Source organism: Centrocercus urophasianus, unplaced genomic scaffold (genome assembly GCF_019232065.1).
Source record: "Centrocercus urophasianus isolate 14NV4802_14NV808 unplaced genomic scaffold, USGS_Curo_1.0 seq_10, whole genome shotgun sequence".
Taxonomy (NCBI): Eukaryota; Metazoa; Chordata; class Aves; order Galliformes; family Phasianidae; genus Centrocercus; species Centrocercus urophasianus.
In genome coordinates, this window is record NW_024884142.1 from 6,816,738 (window position 1) to 6,833,897 (window position 17,160).

The following is a 17,160-nucleotide window of genomic DNA, read 5'->3' on the forward strand; positions in this document are numbered from 1 at the left end:
TTTTTGCTCTCTAAAAACTAATGGATCAAGAGGAAAAACTGCATTATTTTAATACGCAGATGTTTAACTTACATCTTATTTAGATTTAGTCTTTTAACTCAAGAAAAAGGGCAACAATATGAACAATGCCAACCATGAGACTTGCATATATGAGTCCAGAATTCTAACACAGTTTGCTTTCTACAGCAGCGTTGAGCACCTGTGGAAGTGTGGGATAGATGAGTGGACAGTGAGGTGGACTGAGAACCGGATGACCTGCAGATTTCAGAGGGCTGTGATCAGTAGCTCAGAATCTAGTTGGAGGCTTGTAGCTAGCACTGTACTCCAGAGGTGTTCTGAGTCTAGTCTTGTTCAACATCTTCATCAATTACCTGTGTGAAGGGATAGAGGATAGAGCACATCCTCAACAAGTTTGATGATTACTACATAATTTTTTATTGAGAAGAAATTAAGTCTTTAAGTGGAGATATTTGAAAGAAATACAGAATTCCAAGTATGATTAAGAAATTGTACTGCACTATGCTATTTTAATTAACCTGCACAAATGAGATTTTTAAAACAACAGCATCTTAAAAAAGATTCTTCAGAATTTCTTTAGCAGGGAAAACACGGGATTTTTCTATTGCACATTAATGTATTCTATATTCTGATATCTTTAGTCATTATTATCTTAAATAGAGAAAAAATTGTGTTTAAAATGTTTATAGTAAACAAATATTTTTAATGAATACTCTACCACAATGCTATGTACTAAAGTGGAAGTATGTATATATGTGTATATATATACTTATCTAACATATTTTGGACTAGTTGATTTTTTTTTTTTTTTTTTTTTTTTAATTTTTTAATTTAAGATATTTTATTTTATATATGTATATGCATAAATATACATAAAAAATATATGAAGAGGTAAGGAGGGATTGAAGCAAGGCATGCCACATTCCCCATTGGAGCTCGCTGTATCCAGACTAAACGCACTTGAGCCTATGTGAAAAATCTAAACTTGTTGTAGGTTTCTGTGGCCCAGAGTTTGCCTTGCATCCACTTTTGAAAATGTCCCATATAAATCACAGCACCTTTTTGTTAAATTTTGTTTTTATAATGCAGACACTTGTGAGAATCCTTCTTTGTTTTTTGGCTCAAAGCTTGCTTCCTGAGGTATTTCTTGTGATAAGATTCTGATTGACTTGTTGAGGAGGCAAGTGATGGGTGCTACCGTGTGACAATCAACATCACTTTGGGAACATTTAAAAGCCCCTTCCTCCAGAGCTGCTTGCCTCCAGAAGAGAGTGCTCAGGAGTGTTTGATCTGGAAGATCTGACCTGTGACTAAACAGCTCCAGCTAGGTATGGGAAAATTGGGGAATGATACCATCACATCTTGAGAAAAACAGGATGCTGAGGGGCATCCCTGCTCCCTCTTATCTGCTGGCAAGGTCAGAAAGATAAGAACAAAGGAGTTTCTGCTGAGATCTCAGAGCCAGTAGCTGCCACTCCAAGGAGAGCTGACTCGACCACTTTGGATTTGACCTGTCACTCCAAAGACAGCTGACTCGACCACTTTGGAACCATTGAAAAGGGGCCATCATCGCCATGGTTGTTGTTCTTATCGTCATCGTCATCAACAGAACAGCTCTGCCCGATGACCCACAACTACTGAAGATCAAAGACTGAACTATGAACCTCGCTGGATCCATGGTGGTGACTATGTCCCTCTTGCTTCCTATCAAGACTCCTTGCTTCTTCTTTCCTATCTTTTCTATCGCCCTCCTTCCCTTCCCCATTACCCTAATTCATAATAGTGTCTGTCCTCCCCTTCCCCATTTCCCTCATTAAGATCTGTAATAAACTGGTCGGACCAACATTTGAATCATTGTTTCTTAATCTCACGCCGGGTATACAGATATTAAAAGAACCTCCTCTCCCTCCTATAAATTGGAGCGAGACAACACTGCAATACCTTATGGTTAAAGAACAAGCTCAAAACACAGAAGAGAAGAGGAAAAGCCTGAGTACTGCTTCTACAACCTCAGATAATCTAATTTCCCTCTAAGTTCCTGAAAAATAGAACAGGAGTGATAATCAATAATGTTTCATGACCTTACAGAGATACTGTGTGCATCAATGCATTGCAATATGATGGGAATTAAGTCTGTGAAGAAACTCCTAATATCCTTATTTCAGAACTCTGCAGGAGTTTCACGGTCATAACTACCCCAAAAATTTTCATGTCAAAGTTACCATAAAGTTGTGGTTGTTCCTGCTGCAGGCAGGAAAAATACAAAGGCAAGAAAAATCCATTAAAGGTTGCTGCTTGTTTGTTTTTCCTGAACAAATATCTCCCATCCCTGTGCACTTAAAGAAAAGGCCCAAAGGTCCTGGTAATGAAAAACTATAACCTCATATTTTGTGAACCAAAGTTAAATGTTTATTATCTCCTAGCCTTGATCCACATCAAGGTATCTTCCTTGAAATTGCAGTGCCACAAATATAGAATCATAGAATCATCAAGGTTGGAAAAGGCCTCTAAGATCATCCAGTCCAACCATCCTATAGCATCAATATTTCCCACTAAACCATGTCCTACAGTATGATATCTACACATTTCTTGAACACCTTCAGGGTCAGTGACTCCACCACCTCCCTGGGCAGCCTACTCCAGCACCTGACCTCTCTCTCAGAGAAGGAGTATTTCCTAACATACAACCTGAATCTCCCCTGGAGCAAATTGAGGCCATTCCCTCCAGTCTTGTTGCTGGGAAAAGAGGCTGACCTCTACCACACCACAACCTCCTTCAGGTAGTTGGAGAGAGTGATAAGGTCTACTCTGATCCTATTCTCCTCCAAACTAAAAATCCTGTTCCCTCAGCCACTCCTCATAAGACCAGTGCTCCAGACTCCTCAACAGCTTAGTTGCCCTTCTCTGGATATGCTCCAGGGTCTTGATGTCTTTCATGTAGTGAGGTGCCTAAAACTGAACACAGTACTCAAGGTGTGTCCTCACCAGGGGCTGAATTCAGATGGATGATCACTTCCTTGCTCCTGCTGACAACGCAGTTTCTGATACAAGCCAGGATGCCATTGGCCTTCTTGGCCACCTGGGCACACTGCTGGCTCATGTCCAATCAAGTGCAGACCAGCACTCCAGTTCCATTTCCTCTATTCAGTTTTCCAGCCTCTCTGCACCAAGCCTGCAGTGTTGCCTGGGATTGTTGTGGCCAAAGTGCAGGGCCCAGCATTTGGTGTTGTTGAACCTCATCCCATTGGCTTCAGTGCAGTGATCCAGTCTGTCCAGATTTCTCTGTAGGACCTTCCTATCCCCAGTGAGATCAACACTTCCAGCCAACCTCGTGTCATCTGCAATATTACTGAAGATGCACTCAATGCCCTCACTTAAATCATCAATTATGATATTGAACAGGACAGGCCTTGATACCCCCCCCAGGGAACACAACTCATGACTGGTTACCCGCTGGACCTCCATTCACCATCACTCTCTGGGCCCAACTATCCAGCCAGTTCACTACAGCAAAGAATGTATCTGCTGAAGCCATGGGCTGCCAGTTTTTCCAGGAGAATACAGTGAGAGACAGTGTCAAAGGTTTTGCCTACATCTAGGAGGTCTATGTCAACAACGTTTCAGTCATTCACCAGGTGAATCATTTGGTCACAGAAGGACATTGGGTTGGTCAAGCAGGACTTGCCCTTCATGAGCCCATGCTGGCTAGGCCTGATTCCCCAGATGTTGCACACACGCTGTGAAATCTCCCTCAAGATTATCTGCTCCATAACCTCACAGGTATGTAACCTCACAACTTTTCCTGCGTTGTATGATCTCAAAAAGAATGAATGAGAAATGATAAGGGAGAATATTACCTATATCCTTTTCATATCAGCTGGTAAATACAAGCTTACTCATCCAAGAAAATGTTTAAGACAGTTGAACTATTTTAATTTCTGTCTGTTGCCTGTCTAACACCACACCAGTAATGGCAAGTACATGTTAAAGTATAAATGATAACAAATCTGCTGGATTCTAATCAATTCCTTTCTGCTTTGAGATATTTTGATAGATTTGTGTTAGCAAATAATATTATTTGGGATACAGCAGACATCATTTCTCTCATGCAGACTCTATCAAAGAGACAAGGATAGAAACAGTGAGTATACTTGCTGCTCTTCTGACTATATCAGCAGAAAGGCAGATTGAATCAGTACTGCAGAATTTGGCAATGTGTTCTTAAAATTATAAATAATGATACCTTTTGAATGATAAATTTCAGTGAACAGAGCTCTTAAACTCAGAGAAGCACTCTTCATATTCCCAAACAATATAATTTTTGAACACATTTCCCAATACAGAACATTTTCACATGCCTCTCCCAGATACGTCCTGTAAATCAGTATAGATAACGTGATTTAAATTTTGGCAACTTTCCAGTAATGCTACACAGCTCATTGCTGAAGAATATAAATTATAAATTGAATGGGAGATACTATTTTTTGGAGCTTACTACTTTCTACCACTGCTAGATGTATTCACAGATTCCAGCCAACATTTTTACTTTCACAGCAGGAGGACCTAGCTTGAATTTTTCACCCTCATTGGTCCTTTTATCCATCCTATCAGAAATTTAGGTAGCTGAAAATTAGAGCAACACGGAGCTCTAGGAATCAGTTCCTGGATATTTTTTTCTTTTCTCTGGATATACATGCAGCTGTGTTGCTTGGATTTCAGATAAAACCATGTAGAAATGCTCTCACCAGGGAACTGGTTCAAGAAAGAGGCAGTGGAGAAGTCTTCTCTCAGCAAAGTATTTTCTTATTGCTGTTTCTGGGGAACAAGAAGGAAGACCCAGGCAATTATAGGCCAGACAGCCTCACCTCTGTCCCTGGAAAGGTGATGGAACAGCTTGTACTGGATGTCATCTCCAGACAACTGGAAGAAGAGGAGGTTATCAGGAATAGTCAGCATGGGTTCACAAGGGGGAGGTCGTGCTTGATCAACCTGGTAGCCTTCTATGATGTTGTCTCTGGCTGGGTGGATAGGGGGAAGAGAAGTGGATGTAGTCTACCTTGATTTCAGCAAGGCATTTGATACTGTCTCCCACGACATCCTTATAACAAAGCTGAGGAAGTGTGGGATAGATGAGTGGACAGTGAGGTGGGTTGAGAACTGGCTGACTGGCAGAGCACAGAGGGTCGTTGTTGGTGGTGCAGAGTCCGGTTGGAGGGCTGTAACCAGCGGTGTGCCTCAGGGGTCTGTGTTGGGTCCGGTCTTGTTCAACATCTTCATCAATGACCTTGATGAGGGGATAATGGCCACCCTCAGCAAGTTTGCTGATGATACGAAGTTGGGAGGATTGGCTGACACGCCTGAAGGCTGTGTTGCCATTCAGCAAGACCTGGACAGGCTGGAGAGCTGGGCAGTAAGAAACCGGATGAGGTTTAACAAAAGCAAGTGTAGAGTCTTGCATCTGGGGAGGAATAATTGCATGCATCAAAAAAGGCTGGGGGATGAGCTGCTGGAGAGGTAGAGGGACCTGGGCTCTGCAGAGAGGGACCTGGGTGTCCTGGTGGACGACAGGTTGGCCATGAGCATGGCCAGCAGGTCGAGGGAGGTGATCCTCCCCCTCTACTCTGCCCTGGTAAGACCTCATCTGGAGTACTGTGTCCAGTTCTGGGCTCCCCAGTACAAAAAAGATAGGGATCTCTTGGAAAGAGTCCAGCGGAGGGCCACAAAGATGGTGAAGGGCCTGGAGCATCTCTCCTATGAGGAAAGGCTGAGTGAACTGGGTCTGTTCAGCCCTGAGAAAAGAAGACTGAGAGGGGACCTGATCCAGGTCTACAGATATCTAAGATGTGGGGGGCAGAATGGCGAGGCCGGACTCTTTTCAGTGGTGAGTGGAGACAGGACAAGGGGAAACGGCCAGAAACTGCAGCATAGGAAGTTCTGCACAAACATGCGCAAGAACTTCTTTACAGTGAGGTGACGGAGCACTGGAACAGGCTGCCCAGGGAGGTGGTGGAGTCTCCTTCTCTGGAGATGTTCAAGACCTGCCTGGATGCCTACCAGTGCGACCTGGTGTAGGGAACCTGCTTTGGCAGGGGGGCTGGACTCGATGATCTCTGGAGGTCCCTTCCAACCCCTACAATTCTGTGATTCTGTGATTCTGTGAAGTTTGGTTTATCAACTAGGACACAAATATGTCAGGGTAGTTTGATTTCCAAAGCAAGTTCACAGTGCTAGAAGGAAATCAGATGGTTAGAGGTGTTGATCTGAGTTTTTTCCAGAGCATCCAAGAAAAATTCTTTTATCCCAATAACTGAGAGAAGACAGATCTTTTAGAGTAAGCAATAGCTGTTAAGCTTTGCTATTACCCACATGCCTTATCTCAAACCAAGTTTATTTGTAAAGCTCTATCACATTTTACATTGACAGTATATTGATAGAACTGCCATTGGACTGATCATAATTGAACCCCTGATGTCCTAATCTACTGTTGAATTTCCTAATACTTAGAAATACTACAGCTCCTAAATCTAATCATAACAAACTCAGCATGAGTTGAAACAAAAATATCAGAGACTGAAACAAAAATATCAGTCTGGTCAGACGAAAAATTCAAAGGTTTCAGCCTTGCTTGAGGCCTCTACGTGGGGGCTTAGGGTTATAACCAAAGGCCCAGGGAGCCTGTGTTTGTAATTTTCTTACTGATATACAGCCATTCTGCTAATGAAATAATAGCTGTGGTGACATTTATTTGATAATAATATTTGATGATAGTATTGAGAGAAAACAGAGTGTATGGATTCTTATTTACGCTCCACATAGCTTCACAATACCATTCACCAAAGGGAAATATCTTTACAAGACAGGCAAGAGAAACCACATTTTTACACTCTTGCCCCAGAGGAGTTTTTCATTAAATACATATTTACTTACAGAGATAAAGTTCAATGGTAATAGTTATTTCACAAATATTGTCCCACAGTTTATGATTATTAAAGTCAGCTAGTCAGCAGAGGGCACTGAAGGGAGTATTATAATAGATTCTATTGATATAATCACCACTGCCTCTGATTCCTCGTGGCTTGAGGCTCAGTATAAATGAATGTCTGAAGCCCTTTTTATTTTATTGACATTGCTGTTTATCTAATAAGAAAGCCATTTACTTGATGTGTGTGATGAGGTTGCTTGATAGATATTATTGCTTACTTTTTTCATATTCAGTGTTTTGGCTTTTATAGTAATACTAGAGAAACACATCTTATCCTTTTATTCCTTTTATTTTGTTGTGTCTGAGAAAATTATCTTTGGCATTCTTCACCTTTTCTATCTGAATAATTGCTGTTGTTTAACTGTATGCCTATACACTACCACGTGATTCCATTCGCTTTTAAATATTGGAATATTTCATCAGAGAGCTATGTGATTGCTAATCATTGCTGAACACCTCTTTTCCTTACAGAAATTGTAACATTGGTTCAGACCAATAGTATGTGATTTCACTCATATTATCATTTTAATGTGTTATAGACTGGTATTACACCCAAAGCACAAGTATGATATTCCAGTATTTATACTGGTATGCACTGTGGTAATTCTTAGTAATTCAATTGAATATTCAATTTTTTTTGGTATTTTTCATTTCAGGGACCTAATTTGCTTCCTGTAGTATTTATCATTAATCATATTGTATGATTATCTTTTCCTTTTAGACGGGCTATTCATTTCATTTTCTACAAGTTATGAAAACTACTTTTAAAGCCTTGTTAGGTTGTGGTATCGCATGGTATTGCATGTGTTATGACTAGTATATTTAGTGATGGGCTTATCAGTGATGTAATAACTCATCCTCACTGATGATTGAGATTACTATTAGTAATGCAACTGTACCTGAAGTTGAACATTTCTGCAACACTTATTTTGTCTCTTGTCCATCATTATTAGAGCAGACAGGTTTTTGAGCAGAAAACAGTTGTGGTTCTTGATGTGCAAAAAACTTCCCATAATGAAAATAATATCACAGTTCTTTAGATTTTAATCCTCTACAGAATTACCTATAGAAATTCTATTCCTCCCTTTCTTAAGCAAGTGCAATATTTTTACAGCTACTTTATCTATGCTTATAATTCTCTGAAATGGTAGGGGGATAATGAGGAAGTTTGTGTAACTCAGGGCAAATGAAGCTTCCACCACCTGGGATGAATGAACTCTCTGCAGTGACAAATGTTTGATGCTGCCTGACTGGGAAACAACTCCACTAAACACACCCTAGGATCCTGTAGACACAAGCTGAACATGAGCCAGCATTAGACATAGGCTGCAAAACAGACCAACAGCATCCTTGGCAGTACTGATACATGGAGAGCAATGAGACCAAGGGAAATGCTCTCACTACTCTACCTAGTGTTTCTTAGACTGTGCCTGGAAAAATGTTTCAGATTTTGGTTTGCTAAATACAAGAAAGATGTTGATAAGTCTGAAGATGTTCAGAAAGCTGGTGTGCATGATTTATGAACCTAAGGGAAGAGAAGTAGTACTAGGAATGGAAATGTGCACGTAGTGAACTGAATACAATCCCTATGGCCATGAAAGTTTAAATTTCTCAACAACTGTGGAATTTTCCTCTTCTCTCACATTAACATAATTTTGATGCATTAACAAAGTTCTAAAATCATTTTGCTTATAATCTCAGCTCTATGTATACTTTTAAAATTTATTATTTTCAGAATATTAAGTCACCATTTCCTTGAGTATCAAAAGGAGAAAATTCTGTAGGAAACACATAATTTTCAAAGTGATGAAGAATGAGATGAATGGCAAAATATTTTTCACTACTTCTAGTGGTGTCCATGATTTTTTAAAATGTTATCCTTCTTTTATCAAGAAAATGTTATCATTGTAAGATACAACAGACAGATGTGGTAAAACAAACACATAATATTATAAATTGATTTCTGCAATTAACTTGCCAGTGCTTAATCGTAATTCAGATATTAAGTAAATCCATTTTAAAAACACTTCTATGTTTATATATCTACGTGGTTATATAACACTCATTAGGACAAGCTTAAAATTATCCAATTTTACTTTTCTAAGTGAAATACTGTATAAAATTCATGCTCCTAGACCATATCAACACGTTAAGAGATTTGCTATCACTCATAATGGACAAATTCCTAGGAAAGATCATTTTCTTGTCTTAAAATTGTGGAAGAGGATATCTGTAGGAAAAATAAAATTATCCACTAAGAAAAAGCACTTTGTTCTCTAAGGTAAAAAAAATGAGTATATGGAGCACTAGACTATTGGTCTTTGTCTTAGAGAAATATACTCACACCATCCCACTAGGAGCAACTTATTTTGATAAATGAAAGCATATTTGGGAAGAAATTTCTGGAATATGTAGATAAGGCTTCAAATGATCTTGAAAGAGGAGATGCATGAGGATAACTTTGGAAATGTGAAGAACCACACTAAAACTGATCACTGGAGTCTGATTTTAGATTCTGATTTCTGGTAATGATGCAAATATTGTTACTTGCACATCAAAACATAATCAGAGTTGTACTGCATTTGAGTTTTCCGGTCTGTATTCATACTTATGAGTGGCATACAATTTTCCAAATTGAGTCTCTGGTTTACAAATGCTGTTTAAATGTTTTCTGCATTTGTGTAGGAACTCTTAATTTCTTTGCATAATAATTTTGTTAATCAGCAAACTTTCGATTAAAACAGCATTTACAATATTAAGTAAAAGAAATACTAGCGTAAAAATCTGTAAGCAAAATTTGTTAGTAAACTCTTTGATTTGCCATTTATATTTAAAACAGTTTAATGTAAGCACTATGAGACTTTAAATAGTGCAATTAAAATTCATTATGTATGACAAATAATGCCATTCCTAATGAGATTTTTCAAGGAATAGTTATTTGGTTGAATACAAATCTAAATTGTTCTAGACACAATAAAAGCCACTGCCAAGGTGTGCACAAAAGAGACAAGTTATGTCTGACACTATTGGATGTGGCAATAGTGGGCAGAGCGTGAGAAAACTGCTGCCTTGCCATCTGAGGAGGTGGAGATAGCCTGGTAAACTCTCAGGATGTCAATGTTGATGTTGATGACACAATGAAACCTCCCAACCAAAGACTATGCCAAGGCCTGCAGTCACACTTAACAAGATTTTTCCTTTGGTATTTGTTAGTTCTAATGACATAGGACATATTAAGAATAACCACGTTTTACACTGTACCCTGATCCAATTATTGTGCCTTACGTTAAAAATAACAATAACGAATGAAACTAATTCTTCATAGCGTCACTCTCTCATAAGGTACTGCAAAGTAAGGAACAGCAAGTTAAATACGGCAAGCCTGCCTTTCTCTGGAAGTACCAAGAACATAATGCCTTCTGGGGTCTGTGACTTAGTACATATTTTAAGATCTAGTCTCTGCTTACTCTTTACAAACATTTGGAACTTGTTTAGTATCTCCACAATGCTTTATGATGTGGACATTTGGATTTGAACTTCTGTTTCAATTATGTATCACTTGTTTGGTGACATTTTCATAAATGAATTTATGGGTTGCTTACACATGCTTGCAAACATTTCTATATGCAAGCACATGCATTCATACTGTGGGCATCTCATACTAATTTTATGAAGATATTTTAGGAGTCACAGAAGTATCGATTTTGCTGATGGGCGCTTGAAAGAAAACAAGACATCCATAAAGTTGTTGAAACTTAAAGCCCAATATTTTAAGGATGTTAAAAAAAAAAAAAAAAAAAAAATTAGGATTTTTAGGATTAGTGTTATAATATCCCTCAAAGTCAGTTCAAAGTCATTTTAGATGACAGTTATTTTTATTACAAACACAATTGAACTGATGTTTTACAGAAACAGAAGGTAAAGATTAAGGTATATTTAACAGGGATATCCTTCTCATTAAGATAATTCTACCTGTCCTTTTAAACTATAGATAAGAAGAACAAATTCTTGTTCCCTTTCCTGCAAGTTTTGTCTCAGAAGTAAAATGGGATTTTCAATAGTCTTAAAGTGAATAAATATACACAGTTGAGGAGATACATGCAGTAGGGTAGACAATTAAATTCCACTAAATGATGGAGTAATTTCAGTTACTCAGGACATTAAAAATATATTTTCACATAGACCAGAATGATATTCTGTTTCAGACAACAGAATGAAGAATTTTGATAATAACTAACATACAGCTTGAAGGCATAAAGTGGAGCTGTCTTTCTTTTCTTTATTTTTTTCCCCTTACAGAATTAACAGAAGAATAAATGTGCTTGTTTTGCATACAGAATTAATTTCTACTGAATGAACCGGTGTGGTGGCTACCAGGATGCAGAGCTAAACTCTGCAACAATCACCCTCTCCTTCTCAAAGGAAGAGGGGGAGAAAATATAATGGAAAAAGGGCTCATGGGTTGAGACAAGGACAGGGAGATAACTCATAAATTACTGTCATGGGAAAATATACCCAGTGTAGAGTGATTAATATAATTTATTGCCAACTGCTAACAGATGAGAGCAGAGAGAATTAAAAACATATTATAATCTCCTTCCCACCATCTACCTTCCTCTTCCTTTCTCCCCCTCAGGTGGTTCTAGGAAACAGAATGGGGGCTGTGCTCCGTCCATGACACTTTTTCTCTGCCACTCCTCCATGGTCACTCTCTGCCCCTGCTGCACGTGGGTCCTCCATCCACACCTCCTGTCCTTCCTGAGCTGATCCCACATGAGTTTCCCACAGGCTGTAGCTCTTCAAGCACTGCTCCAACACTGGTTCGTACTGCAGGACCCACCCTTCAGAGACTGCTCTGGCACGGGGCCTCAGAGGTAGCTCGCCCAGCCCTCCTGCTCCACTGTGGGCTGCTCTCCATGGGCTGCAGCTTTGGCCCAGGCTGGTATTACAGAGGCTTTCCATGGGCTGCAGTCCCTTTGGACAGGATAGAAATTAAATAATTCTTTAAGATGATGCAGTTCAAACTGATACTAAGAGAAACAGTATAAAGGCTAGTTAATACTTAAGTGGAGTGTTTAAATCCATTTGTGCTTTGCTACATCCTTTGAATGCATCTACATGTTTCCAACCTGTTTTTGTTAGAAGTAGTAACAGCAGTGGTGAGCGCATCCTGAGTAAAATAAAAAGTACTTGAAAAGCACTCAGTCTGTATGTTGCTGCTGTGTCAACAGGAGAATAACCCACTTCAGAAATAAATCCTGATCACTCTGAGTGCAGGGCAACACTTTTTAAAATGATAATTTATATCAAGGTTTCAAATTAGTATTTATGTGTTGCTAATCTAAGACATGATAATTCTAAATTCTTTATTTTTCCAACTAATGAATGATAGCCCTAGAATTTGCTTCATTTTGTTTTTGACTAAGACATAACTTTAAAAAGTATTCCAGATTATAATTACAGCTGAACAAAGTGTTCCCAGGGTAAATAGTCTGTAACTAGTGCAAATTACCTTATGCATGTATTTTATTTTAGGACTCCTTGTTTGGTTCCTCAACAGGTAATGGCATTCTGAATAATTACCAGTGCTATCTGCGTGATGCAGTATAATTTTCTTCTGGAGGCTGAGTGTTTATTTATACCAGTATGCCTGATCTTCCATAAGGAACTTCTATCCAGGCATAGTAATCAGTCTTGGTGTTGACAGAAAAGTGCTCTGCTCTGCAATATTTAGGAGATAAAGAAACTAAATTAACCCTCCAGTACACTGTCTTTATAGTCTGATTAAAAGTCTGAATAAATGACTATATATATGAAAAAGGAATCCAGTCCCCTTTAAAAAAATATTTTCTATATATTTCACTGAATCATAACTTACTAAGTACGCTTGTTCATGAAGAGCTCAAATAGAGAAATCAAAAATTTTATTTCACATTGCACCCATTTTCACAACAAAATTGAATGCAGTAGATGAACTAAAACAAACTGTTAACTGCTTTTACCTTCAAATGCTTTAATATCATCCATTAATTTTTGCAGATATTTTGCTAATAATTTCTCCAAATCCATCGGCTGTGATTTTGTTGACTTGAAAGACTTGAAGCACATTATTTAAAGGTTTTAAAAGATGCATTCTTTGAATACATTAGTTTTATTTATTTATTAAGTAACAAATCAAAATTCATAATCACTTTTTTGAAAACAGTAGCAATTCTTTGCCAATGACCTAAAGACAGCAATACTCATCACTATTTATGTTATAATGTTATCAGTATGCAATAAGGTTGTTTGAAGCCTTTTTAATGGGTTGAGTGAAATATTTGTTTCACAAAACTTGCTTAAGAAAATAACAGCAGGACAGAAAAATATTTTATAGTAATGTATTTGATACAGCATTCTCCGTTAAAAATTAGGTTTCAGTAGGCAGTGGGCAAGGCCCCAAGTGCCAAAGCTTGAAGTGCATTAGGAAGACACTAAGAGTCCTGCAAGGAGCCAGGAGCTGGGCTTCATGATCCTTGTGATTCCGCCTGAACTTGGGATATTCTGTGATTCTAGTATTCTATGAGTCTAGGACTGATTATTAAGCATTTTGGTATTGTTCCATTCTCTCATTCTTACCACATTTAATATTCAAAAAACTTCAACAAGTATTCATTTCTCACTTGCATGATATGAAACTCTTCAATATTGTGAATGAGCAATACATAATATTACAGAATTTAAAAGAAATACTGCTGTAGCATGGAAGTATTTCATGGGTTCATCTACAAAGCAGCTACATAACCATATTATCACGTTACTCTTCAGGAAGCTTTTTTGCAGAAATTTCAGACATAGTGTACTGAATCATCTCAAGTCTGATTACCTAGAGGACAGGATGAACTGTAAGCCACAAGAGGCTGAGCCAGAAGCACCTACAGAAACTATAGAATGTAAGTTATATTTTGTCTTTCCTTATTTGATTCCCTGGTTATGACAGTGCTATTAAGACACCAACTGGAAAGGAGAAAGAGAGTGACAACATGTAATGAAAATAATGAGTAGCAGTGGCAGGCTGAGAGATGGGGAGATGTAATTGGAAGGAGGGGAAAACTACCAAAAGCAAAGTGAAAAATGAAATCAGTATTAAAGAAAGGTAGCCCGTCTTTTCAAGACCTTTTAATAAATTTATATCTTGTGAGTCGGCTTAACCTCCAGCAAATATTCCCTTGCAAGTTTGATATGAAACACATTTTAATATGTCAGCATAAAATCTGTGTCATATTTTTAGAGCATTTTTAGTGTTTACATTAGCTGGAACATTCAGTAGAACCATCTGATCTACTTATATGTGAATTTATCTGTCTGAAAACCAAGCATAGTATTTTGTTATAACCACAGAATCACAGAATTGTAGGGGATGGAAGGGACCTCTAGAAAACATTGAGTCCAGTCCCAGGCAAATAATCTTCTTCTATCATCACAGAATTTGAAATAGACTCTTGATTCAGAAAAGACTTTACTTTTCAGTAACAGATAAGCAACAAAAGAAAGCAATGGTATACTGCATGAGCAAGAGCCATGCATTCAGGCAAGGCAAAATATACAGTACTCATGGGTAAATCAAGTGCCTGTTTTTATACTGAAATTGAACAGTTTTAGGAGTAAAAATACAGCCTTCATTCCAACAGATCCTGGTTGTTCCTTTGACAATTCCTATCTCATAAATAAGGATTTGATTTTGGTTCATTTATCGCTGCATTTATTTTCTGAATAATTTTAATACCTAATCCTTCTTTGAAGTACAGTTACCAGAAATGGACACTAAATAAATGGTGATTTCTACTGCATAAGTTGCAAACAAGGGCAAAATTCCCTTTCAATTTTTCTTTGATATTTCCTAGTTTATCTATGAAATAATAGAATTACATGCTCTTGCCAAAAATTCACACTCAATACATTGACATGGCTGCTATACCCCTACTGAAATGATTGCTTTCCAAAGCAATGGATGGTAGATCCATCATGCTAAAATAGGATAAAAAAATATTGAAAGGCTTGAGTTGAAAGCAACCATTAAAATCATCTAGTTCCAACCCAACTTCTATGGGCAGCCTTGCCACCCGCTAGATCAGTCTACCCAAGGCCTCACCCTCAGGAAGCAAGCTTTGAGCCAAAAAAAAAACCAAAGGATTCTCTCACCTGCTCATGAATGTCTACCAGAGGGAGCTCTTCATAGTCTATCTGCTTCTCAAAATAAAGTGTAACACCCCTGATCCTCCCACCTTTCCTGTCTCTTCTAAAAAGCTCGTAGCCCTTGTTAGTAGTAGTAGTCCAGTTGCATGATTCATCCCACAGTGTTTTTGTGATAGCAATTAGGTCAGTTTTCTAATTTCATCATAGTTTCCAACTCCTTCTGTTTATTTCCCATGCTGCATGCAATGATGTACAGGCAATTCAGCTGGGCTATTGACTGCATTACCTTCTTGGAGGAGCCATCTCAAGTACCTCTTTGCCAAACCTGAGGTTCCCCTCTTACTTCCTAAAATGACAGTGTTCCCTGGCTCAAACATATGTCAGAGAAAAGTGCATATACAGTCTGCTGTTATGACAAATTACATCACAGAGTTTCCCACATTTGGGGAAATTGCAGGTGTCAGCAAACTAGGAGTACAAGGAACTCCTGGGAAAAGCACCTGTCTGATCATTGTGTCTTGCCTGCCACAAAGGCATGATAATGTGATTAAATAAGGCACAAAATAACAACTTCTTGCAGGAGCGCAAATCTATTTTTGATAAAATAAACTACTGAAAAACAGGTAAATGACAGGCAAATTTCTTCTGAACCAGATCAGATTTTTGCTGTGGCTTGGATTTTGTTTTTTTTTTTTTTTACAGAGACATCTGTGTAAAGTATAAAGAAATGCTAAATGTCACTCTCAGTGACCTTTTATTAGGGAAGAAGTGGGACTAAGTTGCAAACATCCAGGATTTAGTAGTGTTTGATTTGTATTGCTTTCCTCTATTCTCTGCTTTTTATCTAGCATGAGTTGCCAAAAAAATTAAGAGGATTAGGAAGTACCTGGCATTCTTCTTCTAGAAGGTAAGATTTTATTCCATTTGAAGATTATTAAAACTAGCAAAAGAATAGAAATATTGTATAATCGTTTATTAAACTGAATGACATAACAAGATAAAAATAATAATATCCTCAGGAAATTTAATTGTGTTGACTCAATATGGTTTATCTGTGAAATACTCTGTTCCGTATATTAAGGTTTTACTTCATATTTTACAGCAAAATATTCTAATTAAGTTTGTTCAGTTCCTGATCTCAAAACATACTTAATTTTTGTGATAGGGATGATAAGATTTAATTGAATGGAGCAGTCAGACCCAGAAAATCTTAATGATAAATTTTAAAAGTGTTGAGAATTATATGATGCCTGTGTAATTATCATGTATTCTAAGAAGGATTTATAAATTTGCTTATACATCTCTCTGGATTCAGGAATTAATAAAAAGAGAATAACATTTTTTTTATAGTTTGGTCTTAAAATTCAAAATAAATCCTTTTGAAATATAAAAATTTACCAACTAGGAAATGTAGCTATGCTACGTGGGAGCAGCTGAAGTCTAATACTAGGGAAAGTTGTTCAGAATGATTATCAGAATGAAAAAATGAAGAGCTGACCTGTTTCAAGGCAGAATAAAGGATCACAACATCACAGATCTAAGTACTGTACAAACACAAAGAAACTGTGTGACAGAACCAAGAAGCTGAACACAACTGCAACCACAAGCTATTAATAGATGTTTCCTTCTGGAAATGCACAGTGGAGATTCAGGGGTAAACACACGTATTTTTTTTAACTTGTGAAAATTCATGCAAATGCACAAGAATAATTCTGTTTTTTAATGACTTCAATAGTTAAATAAAACGAAAAAAAAGTCATAAAAAAATGACATTGCTATTATAATTTGGGCTTTGTAAGCTAATATAGACTAATCATAATAGAAGGGCTACTCCAAAAATAATGCCTCTTGTTTTATTATTTTGGTCCACAGCATCAAAGGTGGATGTTGTCCTACAGTAGTAGAGGTTGAACCTTCACACCAGTGGCCTGTTACATTTTGTTTCTATGTGACAGATGATAGCCAAGGATCAGTCAGACAAAATG